Here is a 13,152-nt window from a genome sequence, read left to right as displayed (position 1 = left end):
TAGGGGAAACAGAGAGCACCATAGAGTAGATAGGGTGATGAGAGAAGAAGAAAGGTAGTGGGAGGGGGAAGGCGGGAAGGTACTAGGGAAGGACACTAGGGAGGAACAAAGGAAGTGGTGCAAGCAGACGAGACAAAGAGGGTCGAGACAATTGATTAATACGACAGGAGCTCAGACAATACACAGGGCACGCAGTCAGGGAACTCTAGGAAGTAGCGAGGACATTCAATAAGGGAGTAGCGAGGAACCACGCAATCAAGGGTTGCGAAGGGTCCACACGGGTTAGGACGCAAGGCAAGTGTGGGGCGCGAGGTCATGGGATTGCAGGAGGATGAGAGGACACGTGATCAGGGGGTTGTGAGGAAACACACAATCAAGGATTGCGAGAAACCACGCAGGCTGGGGAGTGGAGCAAGCACTGGACCCACGGATGGGGGATCGCGAGGAGGGTGTAAGGACCCGCAAACCGGGAGTAGCAAGGAGTCATGTAATTAAAGATTGCTAGGGCCTGCGAACAGGGAATTGCAAGGACCATGCAATCAAGGATTGCGAGGGCCTGCGAACAGGGAGCTGCGAATGACATATGTGATGCCTCATTTATAATGCACCTATACACAAGAGTTTCAAGACGTGACAAGACAAGGGAGGGAAGACAGAGGGAGGACAAGACAAACGATCTTACTAGGCCTTTGGTCATTCAGATCGTGCAAGTGCGACAGTGCAAAGTGCAGGGGAAAGGGGGAGGGGGAAGTGCCAGAGGGAGGGAAGGGAGAAGTCCAATGAGGGCAGCATTGCTCTGAGTAAGTGCAGCCAGAGCAGCACGGCTCTGGGTAAGTGCCAGGAGGCTGGGGCTGTAGAGGTTTCAGTTACAGCCCCTAAGTGTGCGGTAGGCCCAGAGGCAGTACAGTGGAGACTGCTCATGGAGGAGCCTGGTACCCAGTAGGATTCTGAGGGTAGCCAAGCAACCAGTCAGCCCAGCAAACAGGTAGGTCAGCGGGGGAGGGAGAGACAGAAAGCAGAGGAGAAAAGGAAGGTCTTGAGCTACCTTTGAAACTTCAGGTGGTCCGGCTCAAATTTGAGAGACAGGGAAGGTCATTCCAGAGGAAGGCACCTGCGAAGGAGAGACAACTACCCCTCTCTGTCTGCCTGGAGAAACGTCTGACCCGTAGGGAGTTGGAGGAAGCAGAGGGAAGGGCTCGGGTAGGAAGGTATTTTGGGAGAGAGAGTTGGATGTAATGCAGGATCTGTCCCCAGAAAGCCTTGTGGACGATGCAGAGGGTCTTGAACTTGATCCTTGATCCTTGGGAGCCAGTGTAGAGATTTCATTGCTGGAGAGATACGGTCCCTGGGCTTGAGGTCAAGGATACGTCTCACAGTCCTGTTCTGGAATAGTTGAAGAGGTCGGAGAGTAGAAGAAGGTAGATTGAGAAAGAGGCTTTTGCAGTAGTCCAGCCTAGAGAGAACCAGGGTGCACTACTTCTGAATCGCAGATAGACAGTCAGGAATGAGCAAGACAGGAGAGGAGACTGAGGGGATCCTGAAAGAGAGCTGAGTAGCATCCGCCTAACACTGAAAGTTAGAGGAGAAGGTAGAGATCAGGTGGGCCAAAAGGGCCGAGTAGACATTGAAAAGCCAGGGTGAGAGGATAGAGCCCCGGGGAACAGAACATGTGGAGAGAGAGAGAGGTGGTGGAGAGGAAGCATCCAAGTGGGACCTGGGAGGGTTGGTCCAGAAGGAAGGAGGTCAACCACTCCAGGGCCTGATCCATGATGTCCAGGTTCTCGTGGACGATTGATCAGGATGGCGTGAATGACGGTGTCAAAATCAGAGTAAAGGGCAAGGAGAATGAGGATAGAAGAAAGGCAGGAGTCAAGATTAGAGAGCAGATCATCACAGGTATTCAGGAGAGAGGTTTGCGTGCCTCTGGCTGCTCTGAAGCCAGACTGATGGTCATGAAGACATCCAAAAGATTGGGTCTGGAGTTTAAGCTGGTAGATCACCAGAGTTTCAGGATAGTACAATTACGCCGATAAAACAATGTCACCCAGTACTAGAACTGCGCCTTTGGGCAGTTAAAAAGTCCTGATCCCACCATTACCGCGACTAGGGGTAGCAGGGGTGCAGGGGTGTCCCATACTCCCCTTAGTCGATGTAATGGGGTTGTCCCCCGCTTCCTTTAGGTGGAAGTGGGGGACAATTAAAAAAAGAAAAGTGAAAAACAAAACGTACTCTGTGTCAATTTTGACACACGTTAGTGGGTGAGAACTGACGCTGCAGGGATACGGGATAGACACACTAAGTGGGAAGGGGGGGGTCGGTAGGGGGATGCCGGCCACAGTACACTGTGATCACTGCACTGCGCTATGATGGGAGTCAGCAAAATGAAAGTCGACATTATGGGCGGCGCGGTGATCACATAGATCCAGATTTTCCAGGAGTTTGCCTAGGAAAGGAGTGATAAAGATTGTGCAATAGTTTGCCGGGCAGGTAGGATCGGCAGAAGGTTTTTTAACTGTGTAGCCACCCCATATATACTATAGCTCAGCACAGAAGAGGGATTATGCCTTCTTCTCCGCAGTTATAAAAGGAAAGGAATCCGAAGAAGTGCAGGGTGATGAGGAGTTGCAGATAAAGTGAAAATAAAGAGTATATTGCTTTGGTTTATGTCTCCTGACAGGCAACATGGTGGCAATTGCTGGGAGCCCCTAAGAGGCTTCAGGCCAGGGCTTTAAGTGGGCTTTCAGTGGACCAGGGCTAGCTCATGTGCGAGAGCTTCAGGCTTAAGAAGAAAATGCTCGATAAGGTCCGGCTGTTGGAAGCCAAGGATGTTTTTTCCTAAAGTCTGAAGCTCCTGCTCGTTTGTGGGAGCTTCAAGGTTTAGGAAAAATAGCCTCAGCTTCCAGTGGCCTCATCTATTCAGCCTTAATGGTGCTGCTGCACCTTGTCAGGCATCCCCTTAGCTAAGAGATGCAGCGATCAAAAAGAATGCTTGATGAGGGGCAGCCCCACCATTAAGACTGAAAGCATGTGGCTGCTGGACCTCGCAAGGCATCTTTTTAGGTAATAGATGCAGAGATCAGCACTCTCTCCTCCATGGGGGGGAGGGTGTTGATCTCTACAAAGGGCTGCCTGAGATGGAATTGTAATACACTACCACTAGTTCTTTTAATTTTTACAGAGCGTACCTTTATTCCAAAAGCTCAAGAAACACGTCCTGGATGCTCCTGAGCTAAATATAGAATCGGCTCAGGCCGGACATTGAAGCACTGCCAGTTTCCCAAGTCTCAGCTATGCAGAAACACACACAGCATCCGGGGCTCTGCAGGTCGTTTAGGTGCTCAGGTTGCAAACACATTTGTTTTATCAGTGGCAGAGCTTTCATATGCATGGTTGAACATGTCCAACTCAAAGACCCTGCAAAGCACCAGTTACCTTGCAAATCTGTGATCAACACACTTCGGCTCTTCTTAGTCTAGGCGTTTTTCTATAGTTGTTAGGAAGTTTTCTTGCAAATCTGTGATCAACACAAAGCACCCATTGAAAGATTGATTTATATCCATGATGACTAGTATCTTGACTTGCAAAAAATAAAGTCCTCATGAATAACAACAGGCTGCACGTTTGGTCAAAGAATCTGCATATCTATCTTTGTTTATTACACAACTTCTTTTATTACATGTCTTTGATTACTGAAAGTGCAGTCTGGGTCTTATAATTTACCATTCAGGATGTTAAAGCCACAATTGCATTCTTTTTGCTTAACATGTTGCTATAAGAATTTGCATGCTGTCATGTGGGTTTATTATTCAATTTGTTTTTTTGTAAGTAAACTCTATAGGCATTATTACTGTAGAACTTGAAATCCAACTATTTGAGGCAAAGTTTGTGATTTTCGATCCCTGGAGATGGTGTCACTAGTCTTAAATAAAGCAGCTTATCAAACCCTGGCTACAATCTCAGCATAGAGGGTTTACTCATATAAATATATATTTTATAAATAAAATGGTATAGTTTAATTTTTAACTTTTCATTTGTCGCAGTTTTCAAGAGATTTTCGTTAATGTGTATTTCTAATGTTTGGTATCTTTGTCCAACTCTAGTATTTCTTGAAGAAATTTACATATCATGAAAATCAGTTTGTTTGATTTGCCATTGAGCACCAATGCCCATCTTTCTTCTGCATCCATGTTCTGTTCAGAGATCTTAAAAAGGGCACTGAATCGAAGCCTTTGTGCTGAGAGGTTGTCGCATTCCATCAAGAGATGGTGTAATGTTTCTGGTTTCTGTATCTCTGGACAGAAGAGACAGAATTGTTCTGTAGAGGGGATCAGCCTTGTTTTTGCTAGGTAAAAGCGAGTAGGTATGGTGTTCATCCGTATTTTGGAGTATTTTCAGATACGTTGCTCGAATCTTGTTGTCTGGGAAAATAGTCAAATATGCTGGAAGGTCGTTGATTGCCCTATGTTTGTTTTGCATTGTAGATTCAAACTGTACTTTCTTTTCTGGTTACTTGTTTTTATCCAATCATTTCTCATCAGCTTTCTCTTTGCTTGTTGGGGGCGCAATGTGAGCATTTCGTGGGAGATGTCTTCGTCTATCAGGTGCTGATCAAGGTTGTCTTTCCATTTGTGTAGGTAGTATTGTTCATTGTGTTCAGGTGTGATGTTAGGATTTGGATTGCTGGTGTTTTTTCATCCGCTAACAACTTACGATATAGATCAAGCTTCTTCCATAGGATGATCGAGCTGATTGATTGTGCTGCTATTTCATGTCCTATTCTGGGCATCGGAAATGAAGGTGGAAGTTGCAGGATCTTGCGCCAGAAACAGGCTTCCAAATTTGTCCATTAATATGTGCTGGCGTTCATCATGGCTTCAGTTCCATATACAATGATTGGGATCACTTTTTGCTTCTAATACGTCTTTATAGGTTTTGATGAGTATTTCCCATACTTGCGCTGTATTACGCATCCTTGTCTCGCTAGTGATTGGATTTTTACTTCTAGTTTGATGGTCCATTCCTTTTCTGATTTTGATTGATTTATGGTAATTCCCAAATACTTGAATGTGGATACTTTGTCTAGCTGATTGCCCTTTAGATGCAGTGTTAGTCGTTTCTCCTTCTTGTGGTAAATTTTGGTCAGAGGCATGACATTCGTTTACTTTGTGTTAATCGTGAGTTCATTGAGGTCCATATATTGGCCTAGTTGTAGTAGACTATTTTGCAGTCCAGAAGTTGTTTTTTCTAATAGGATGATATCATCCGCATACATCATGATTTTCACTGGCGTTGAGTTGATCTTTGTTGGATTCAGGGCATCTAGTTGGAAATGGGTCTCAATATCTGCTGTAAAAAGGTTGTACAGCGTGGCTGCTAGAGGACTGCCCAGCTTTAGACCGTTTGAGGTGGGGATGTTCGTTGTCGTTTGTCCTTCCTTGGTTAGTCTTATTGTTATTGAGGTGTTTGAGTAAAGTTGTTTAATTGGTCCTATGATGTCATTTGGGCATTTCCATGTTTCTAGTTTATCCCATAATTATTGTTTGGAGATACCATCGAAGGCCATGTGCAAATCTATGAAAGCTGCATATATGGTTGTATTTTTCTCAATTGCTTCATGCTCAATCAAGTTCCACAGGAGTAGATTGACGTTCATGCCAACGTTTGGAGTGAAGCCAGTTTGTCTGGTTGCAAAACGTTCAGTCGTGGTTACCCATTTCTTGAGTTTTTGCAAAAGATTAGGTGCAAACAGCTTCCCCAAAGGATCTAGTAGTGCAATTGGACAAAAGTTTGCTGGGTCGTCTCTCGTCCTTGTTTGTAGATGGGTACTATTGTGTGGTTTTCTACGGTGAGGGTATCTGGTTCAGGTTGTTTATTAGTAACAGGATGTTGCTCATTAGGTTGGCCCATGATTGAGGATCTTTGCTGATTGTTGCGTTTGAGGTCCCGTCAGGTCCAGGGGCGCGGGATATGTTTAGTTTTTGCATCATTGCCATGATGTCCTGGTTGTTGCATAGTACCGTCCACTTTATCTTCTTAGTCGGTATTTTTTTGTCCTTTTCTGGGTGTCGAGTATTGGAGTAGTGTTGGATCCATCTTTGTTCTGTCACGTTTCCAATAAGTTTGTGTTGATTAGCTGAGTTGTTATTCAGTATGTTCCATAGCTCTCTAAGATTATGAGTCTTGTATGTTTCTAAAATGGCCTCTGCATCGGTTTGTAGAAGAGTCACACAATGTGATTTGGTCTAATTATTGTAGTTTTGTTTTGCTGCTTTGATTTTTATGGCTGTGTCTTCATTTTTCATTTTCTTTAGCCGTCGCAGGGTCTTTCTCAGGGTGTTTTTCTTCTCAACTAGTTCTTTGTTATGCATGTGAAGATGGGTTTTTGCTGGTTGTGGTGTCATCTGCTTGTAGTAGGGAATTACTATCCATTGATAGTTTAGTTTCTGCATGTGAGGCATTGTTGTTTGCTGGAATTGTTTTGGAAGCATGGCAGTTGCTTGTTGGGTTATGCAAAGTATTCTGCCTGTTGTGCAAATTTCTAGTAGGGTAATTGTATGAGGCTGTGATTGTTGCATCAAGTCTCGGCCATGTATAATGAGCTGATTGTGGTCACTTTTTGTTGTTTTGTTGATGCTAACTTTTTCTATGGAATCACCTATTTTTTTTGAGAGATAGATATAGTCGATGACAGATGACATTGGTATTGCCTTGTTTGACTCGTCTATGGGGTGGTCAATGAGTAAGAGGTTGCGGATGCTAGTTTCTTTTATCCATCTTCTGGCACGTGATGTCAGATCTTTGTGTGGGATAATTTGTCCATCTGGACTCCGTAGGTGAATGTTTAGATCTCTGCATATCATGAATTCAATCGATTTATATTTGCTGATGAGCTTGTCTATTGTTAGGAAGATGCCATCAAGGAAAGTTTCATTATTTATTGCTGCCAGGTTCCAGTAAAGGTTCATGATTGAGATCATTCTTTCTTGGTGTTGTTTTGAAAGGGTGGTGTTCAAATTCCTTTTTACTTTTATGACAGTGTTTTGTATCCAGGAGTTGATGTTTTCGGAGAGAATAATACTCTATGTCGGATAAGTCTTGATTAGGGTTATTAAGCCTGACGTTGGTCTTCCTTTAGATCTTACACATGCTGGGTTGAGGAAGGCTAGAAAGCCGTCGCAGCAGCGGGTGTGAGTGAGCCAAGTTTCTTGCAGACAGATGATCTGGTGCAATTCGAGTTCAGGTGATAGATGATTGAAAAGATGGGCATAACCACTGGTGTTCCGAGAACACAAGGTCCAAGTGCATTTGGTCTTGGTTGATGGTTATAAAAATTACTCAGGTTACTGTCGATTGCGTTGTGTAAGCTGTCTTCCGTTTCCTATTCTCGCCTAATCTGGCGTTCGTTGTCTGTGGCACTGTTTTGGCTGTATTCTCTTTCAAAATTGCGCCTGATTGGGTGGGTATTGTGTCCAGGTGATTTAGTTGAATGGTCATTGCTTGCATCGGTTGCTTGCAGCTTTGTTTGCTTTGTAGAAAGCGATTCTTTCTGGATAGATGCCGCAGGTCTGTTTTTCTTTTCTGATTTATCGGTTTCTTCTTTCTTTCAATTTCAATCGAGGGGTGCATCTGAAGCCAAGTTTGTATAGTGACTCTTCCATTGTTAATATGTCTTCCATAGTTGTTTTTTCGCGTAGTTTCAGGGATATTTTGTCATTACACAGTTTGTCTTCAAAAGTAACCAGCTCAATGTCTACAGTGCGTATTTGATTCAATTCTGGGATAGCTCGGTAGAGTAGTAGTAAATGTGTTCTGTTCAGTACCAACGGTGTGGGCCTATGGATGATATTCTCTATCCACAAACTGTGATTTTGTGTTTGTTGTAATGGATTGGTAAATATGGGTTGTGATACTTCTGTTAATTTGGGCCTGGGATTGAGGAATTCTCTGGGATATTTCTCGCAATGATCGTCGCGCAGAAGATATAGATCTGGTGGTATTCCTTGTTTCGTTGGACAGGGAAATTTTTGAGATTTCATCATATGTTTTGTGATCTTTTGTGTCTTCGTTAAAGTATGCCAGAGATCCATCTGTGATTTCTTCGCATGATAGAATGGAGATGTCAGATTGGCTAGGTATATATTCATCCATTATTAGGAGGCTCGAATCGTTTACTTGATTTTTTGTTTCCATGGCTTCTTGTGTTGACTGATCCTTGTGCGTTGTTAGATTGAGTAGATCATCTAATGTTGGAGTAAGATCTTCGTTGTTTATGGTGGGAGCCAGTGTTGTCTTTCTGACTTGTTTAGATGGCACAGTCGGTATGTTTTGATTCGGTGCGTCAGTCTTCTGTTGATCTTTCGCTCTGTTTTCTGCAATGGGTTTCGGGATTGTCAGGTTTTGTAAAAAGGCTCATGAACAGGTTTGTTTCGATGAATGTTTGGTTGTCTTTTTGACACATTCCTTAGAAGTTTTCTTTCCCTGTGCAAAGATCTGGAAATTGTCTTTCATGCTATTTTTTCCTGGGGCGGCTATTGTGCTTGTGTTAGCTGCCTGAACAATTGAAATGTTTGCAATTTGGTTTAATGAGGAGGCCTTTTCTATTGTTGGAGGGGGGGTCTCTGTTGGTCGAGGTTAAGTCTTTCTGGGGACAAGCAATCAGGGCCTGATCAATCGCCGGAGTCTGTATTGGTGGTGTTTTTTGTTGTTGAGTTTTGAGCCATGCCATAAATTCCTTGGTAAGTTGAGTTTCTCCTCTCTATCTCCTATTGCAATCTCAAAGAGTCTTTGTTGCCAGACATGAGATTGTTCGGCTTCTGAGTCTAGGTGTTTTTCTATAGTTGTTATGAAGTTTTCTGTGTATACTTGCTTTGAGTGTACCATTGCTAGTAATGTTGCTTGGTCTCGTATGTTGTCTTTAATTGTTTCATGTAGTTTGAGGAATGGTATCATTGATTGGCAGACTACTGCTAGTAGCATGTTTTGAAGTGCTAGCATACTTGTTGGTATCCTTTTGTTGTACATGTCTTCATGTGTGCCACTATTCTGTTTCAGGGCATCTGAATTGAGCGCTTGCTGTTGTTTTCCTGCACTGGGGTGTGGAAGGATTCTTCAGGTTTATAGATAAATTGTGGTGTGATCTGTTGCTTTTTGACAATCGGATGTGCTGGATCTTATTTTGTACAATGTTTAGCGCTATTCTCTGCGTTGATGTTTTTGATCAGAGGTGTGGAGGTACAGTTCGGTGTTGCTGATTGTATCGAGTCCCCAAATATTTCTTTCCTTCTTTTCGCACTGTTCATGATGGATTCTATTTCAGTAATATCTAATGATAGACGCGCAACCTTGTTTTTTGTGGCATTGGGTTGGTGTGGCAGAGGTTCTTTAAGGAGTTTTTCAGCTGTGTGGGTTTGAAGCCATTGAAGCTTAGCTAGTGTTACTTTTTCCTTCTTTGCCATCCCGGCTGTCGACGATCTTGGGGTCTTGGTTGGCCTTGTTGGTTTCAGTGATTTCTCGGATACAAGATTCGTATTTTGCATTAGGTTTCCTGATATTGGATCAGGAGCTGTATTGAGCATTTTTTGTTTGATTTCCTGGTCATTGCGGAGCTCTTTTATTGGCGAGGATGATGAGTTTGTGGGGGTATTGTCAAGTTAGTTTCCGCTGGCATCTTGTTGGAGAGATTGGTTGTATTTGATGTCTCATATTGGGTGCTGGCCTGGCAGTCAGCAGGGTGTTTATGATTAATGTCTCTGTGGTCTTTAGGGATAGCTTCATTGGTTGTCCCACCCTGGTTTATGAGTTGTAGGTTTCCAGCTAGGTCCCATTCATTAGGGATGTTGTCTTCTTCGCGTAGTTCCGGAGTATTTACCTTTTCCAGCTCGCCAGGTCGTTTGCTGGATTCTTGCTTTGTGGAATCTGTTTCAGTTTTGTTTGGGAAGGATTGGTTGTCAGGGTCAGAATTATTTGGTTTCTCCTTTTGTATTGCTTGTTCCATTGTTAGTTTGTTGAGTTAATGGTTATGCCGAGTTTTCCTCTCTGTCTTGTGTTTGGACCTATTATCTGCTTTTTTTTTTCGTCAGGGTCGATGCAGGCATTTTCCGAACTGCAGATCCAATGGGAATGGCCCTCAAAGTCTCCCGTGTCATGGTTCAGTGCCAGTGTTGGATCAAAGGGGGGATACTCCTGCAGTCTCTGACACTCAGTTTGGCTAGAGCAGTCTACACTGGGATTCAGTGGTTGTCAGGGGTGGGTGTACTGAGATGTTCGTGCAGCGCTGGACAGGATCAAAGGGGAGAAAGCCCCTGCAGTCTCCTGTGTTCTGGTAGGTCAGAGTAATTCATACACTGGAAATGGGTATAATGAAAAGGTTGGAGCAAGTTCTGATTCCTTTTTTTGAAGCTTTATTTCATTCAATTGCTCGTGTCAGCGTTGCTCATCAACTTGGGCAGGATCAAAGGGGGGAGACCCCCTACAGTCTCCTGCGTTCCGGTAATTCAAGGTAGTTCAAGCACTGAAGGTGGTTGTAATGCATTGGTTGTAGCAAGTTCTGTTTCCAACCAGTTATTTAAAATTTTGCTATGCGCTGGAAGCGGGTAAAGTAATATGGTAGAATTGCGTTTGACTGTTTTCATAGATTTATGGGCCGATTCATGGAACAAATATGCGGCGAAAATCTTGGCGCAAGCTGGCGCAGGCGTGAAAAAGCAAGCGCGTGCGCGTGCGATTCATGGAAGGGCCTGCGCGTGTTTACTCCGGGATGTGCGCCAAATCCGAACGTGGCACGCACGGACGCCCACGGATGCCCATGGACGCCCACGTCACACCCACGTCACAGCAACATCCCGAACGCGATGCGCACAGCGAAAGCGCACAACATCTGCGCACACACCAAAAAGGGAGGGCGGTACACAGGGCGGAACACGCGGAATGGGGAACAACGCGTGAAAAAGAAGGCGTAACTGGGGAAGTACTGCAGGGAAATACATGGAACGCCCACACGCACACAAACAACATGTATTCATGGAATCGAATACGGGAAACCGTGCACGCAAAAAGACGCACACAGGCGTCAACACGTCCGCCACACGAAGGCAGGCGGAAGCATCCCCATGCGCAGTATAAAAGTGCATGCAAACAACAAACATGTATATACAGCTACGATGAATGCCCCATTTATCACAGCACTGATCGTGGGACACCGCAGGAGGAGGAGAATAGCCAGGCCCTGCATTGTTTTGCCCCGAATCAGCCTTTTTGGGATGCCTGACGACCAGGGCTATGGCATGTATAGGTTTCCACCTCATATCTTCCTAGACCTGGTCAGGGAGTGGGAAGATGGCCTTACATCACCCACCCTGTGCTCCCAAGCATTGAGCCCCTTGGAGAAGGTGCTCAATGTCCTGCATTCTTTGGCCACTGGGTCATTTCAGCGGACAACTGCCATAGTAGGGGGTCTCACAGGCCACGCAGTCACGCTGCCTACACCAGGTGTTGGCAATCATGACTGGCGCCCCTCAGTCCGCAGGCACATATACATGCCCAAAACACCTGCAGAAAGGCAGGCCGTGGTCCAGGACTTTTACAGGGTAGCACACTTCCCCAAAGTGCTCGGTGCCATAGATTACACCCATGTGGCCCTACGTCCACCTAGGGCCACTGAGCACATCTATCGAAACCGCAAGCACTGGCATTCCATCAATGTGCAGGTTGTATGCGATGCCAAGGGAATCATCACCTCTGTCTATGCAAACTACCCTGGGTCTACCCATGACAGTTTCATATACAGAATGTCCGCCCTGAGCCGGGCCCTGGAAGCTGGGAAGCATGGTGACACATGGCTCCTAGGTGAGTACAAATGCCTGTGCACATGCATGCATGTCACACACAGACAAATACACAAACCCAACTAATCAAAACCATTATCAACTCCCCAGGGGACAGTGCCTACCCTCTGAGCAACCACATGATGATGCCAATCCGGAACCCCACCACACCACCCCAGGTAAGATACAACGCTGCCCATATTGCAACCAGGGGCATAGTGGAGCGCACATTCGGAGTGCTCAAGTCATGCTTCTGCTCCCTTGACCGCTCTGGCGGCCAGCTACTATATGCAACCCCAGTAGTGTGCAGGATCATTGTGGCAGCATGTGTCCTGCACAATGTTGCAACACGGCGGGACGTGCCAGTGGACATGGGCGTACCCCCACATCCCCAACCACATGCACAGACGCTGCCCATGGGAGGGGAAAGGGCACATGGCGAGGCAGCCTGGACCCAGCTCGTGGCCACATTTTTCACCTAAACTCCCACCCCTGTGGAGTGCACACAGGCTTGGCACATACCAGGTGACAATCGATGATGATAAAGAGACAGTCAACTGTCACAACCTTACCACCCTGAGAATGTTGCCACGGAAGTGCTAGCTGAGGCGCCCTTCACCTTTCGTGCCCTTCCAACCATGGCACAGATGTAGTAGTGCCAATGGGAGGTGTACACAACAATTGTCCTGGGCAATTGAGGTCAAGGGGTGGGGTACTAGATGTTAACAGCACCCCTGCACCTGCAAGGCTATATGTGACCCCAGTGATAAAGTGACGGGTGACGCAACGCTCAGGCACCCCAAAACTACAGTAAAACCGTGCATGCATCCCCTGGTAGCCCATGTGTGTGGAATTAACCTCCCGCAGTTTTGCGGTGGCATCCAGGGACACAAAAATCACATACGCATGGGACACGCAGGCTACTATGACCTCAAAAACGGGTAAGCGATACACAGGGGCACTCGCAGTGGGAAAAATATTGTGCACGACTCACTGTCAGGCTAGCGTGATAATGAAAAACACACGTAGCCAATACCCCCGCCAAAAGAAGAGATACGTCCTTGATCTGCTGTGAAGTTGTGATGGCGCGCGAAACAATACGAAGTAGCAACACACATGTCGGTCTCCACAAAAGGCACGTACAGCGAACTGCAGGCCCTGATCACCTTTAACCCGTACTGAGGGAAACGCCCAGGTGCGTCACTTCTCTTACACGCGTAGGCCCTTTCCTCGGATTACACGCATTAACTCACGGATGTGCTGTTTTTTCACGTGCTGAATCACTATGCACCCATCACAAGGGCAATGCCCGCGTTCGTTACATCACAGA

Source organism: Ambystoma mexicanum, chromosome 6p (assembly GCF_040938575.1).
Source record: "Ambystoma mexicanum isolate Mex_15411 chromosome 6p, UKY_AmexF1_1, whole genome shotgun sequence".
NCBI lineage: Eukaryota > Metazoa > Chordata > Amphibia > Caudata > Ambystomatidae > Ambystoma > Ambystoma mexicanum.
This window is presented reverse-complemented; position numbering follows the sequence as displayed.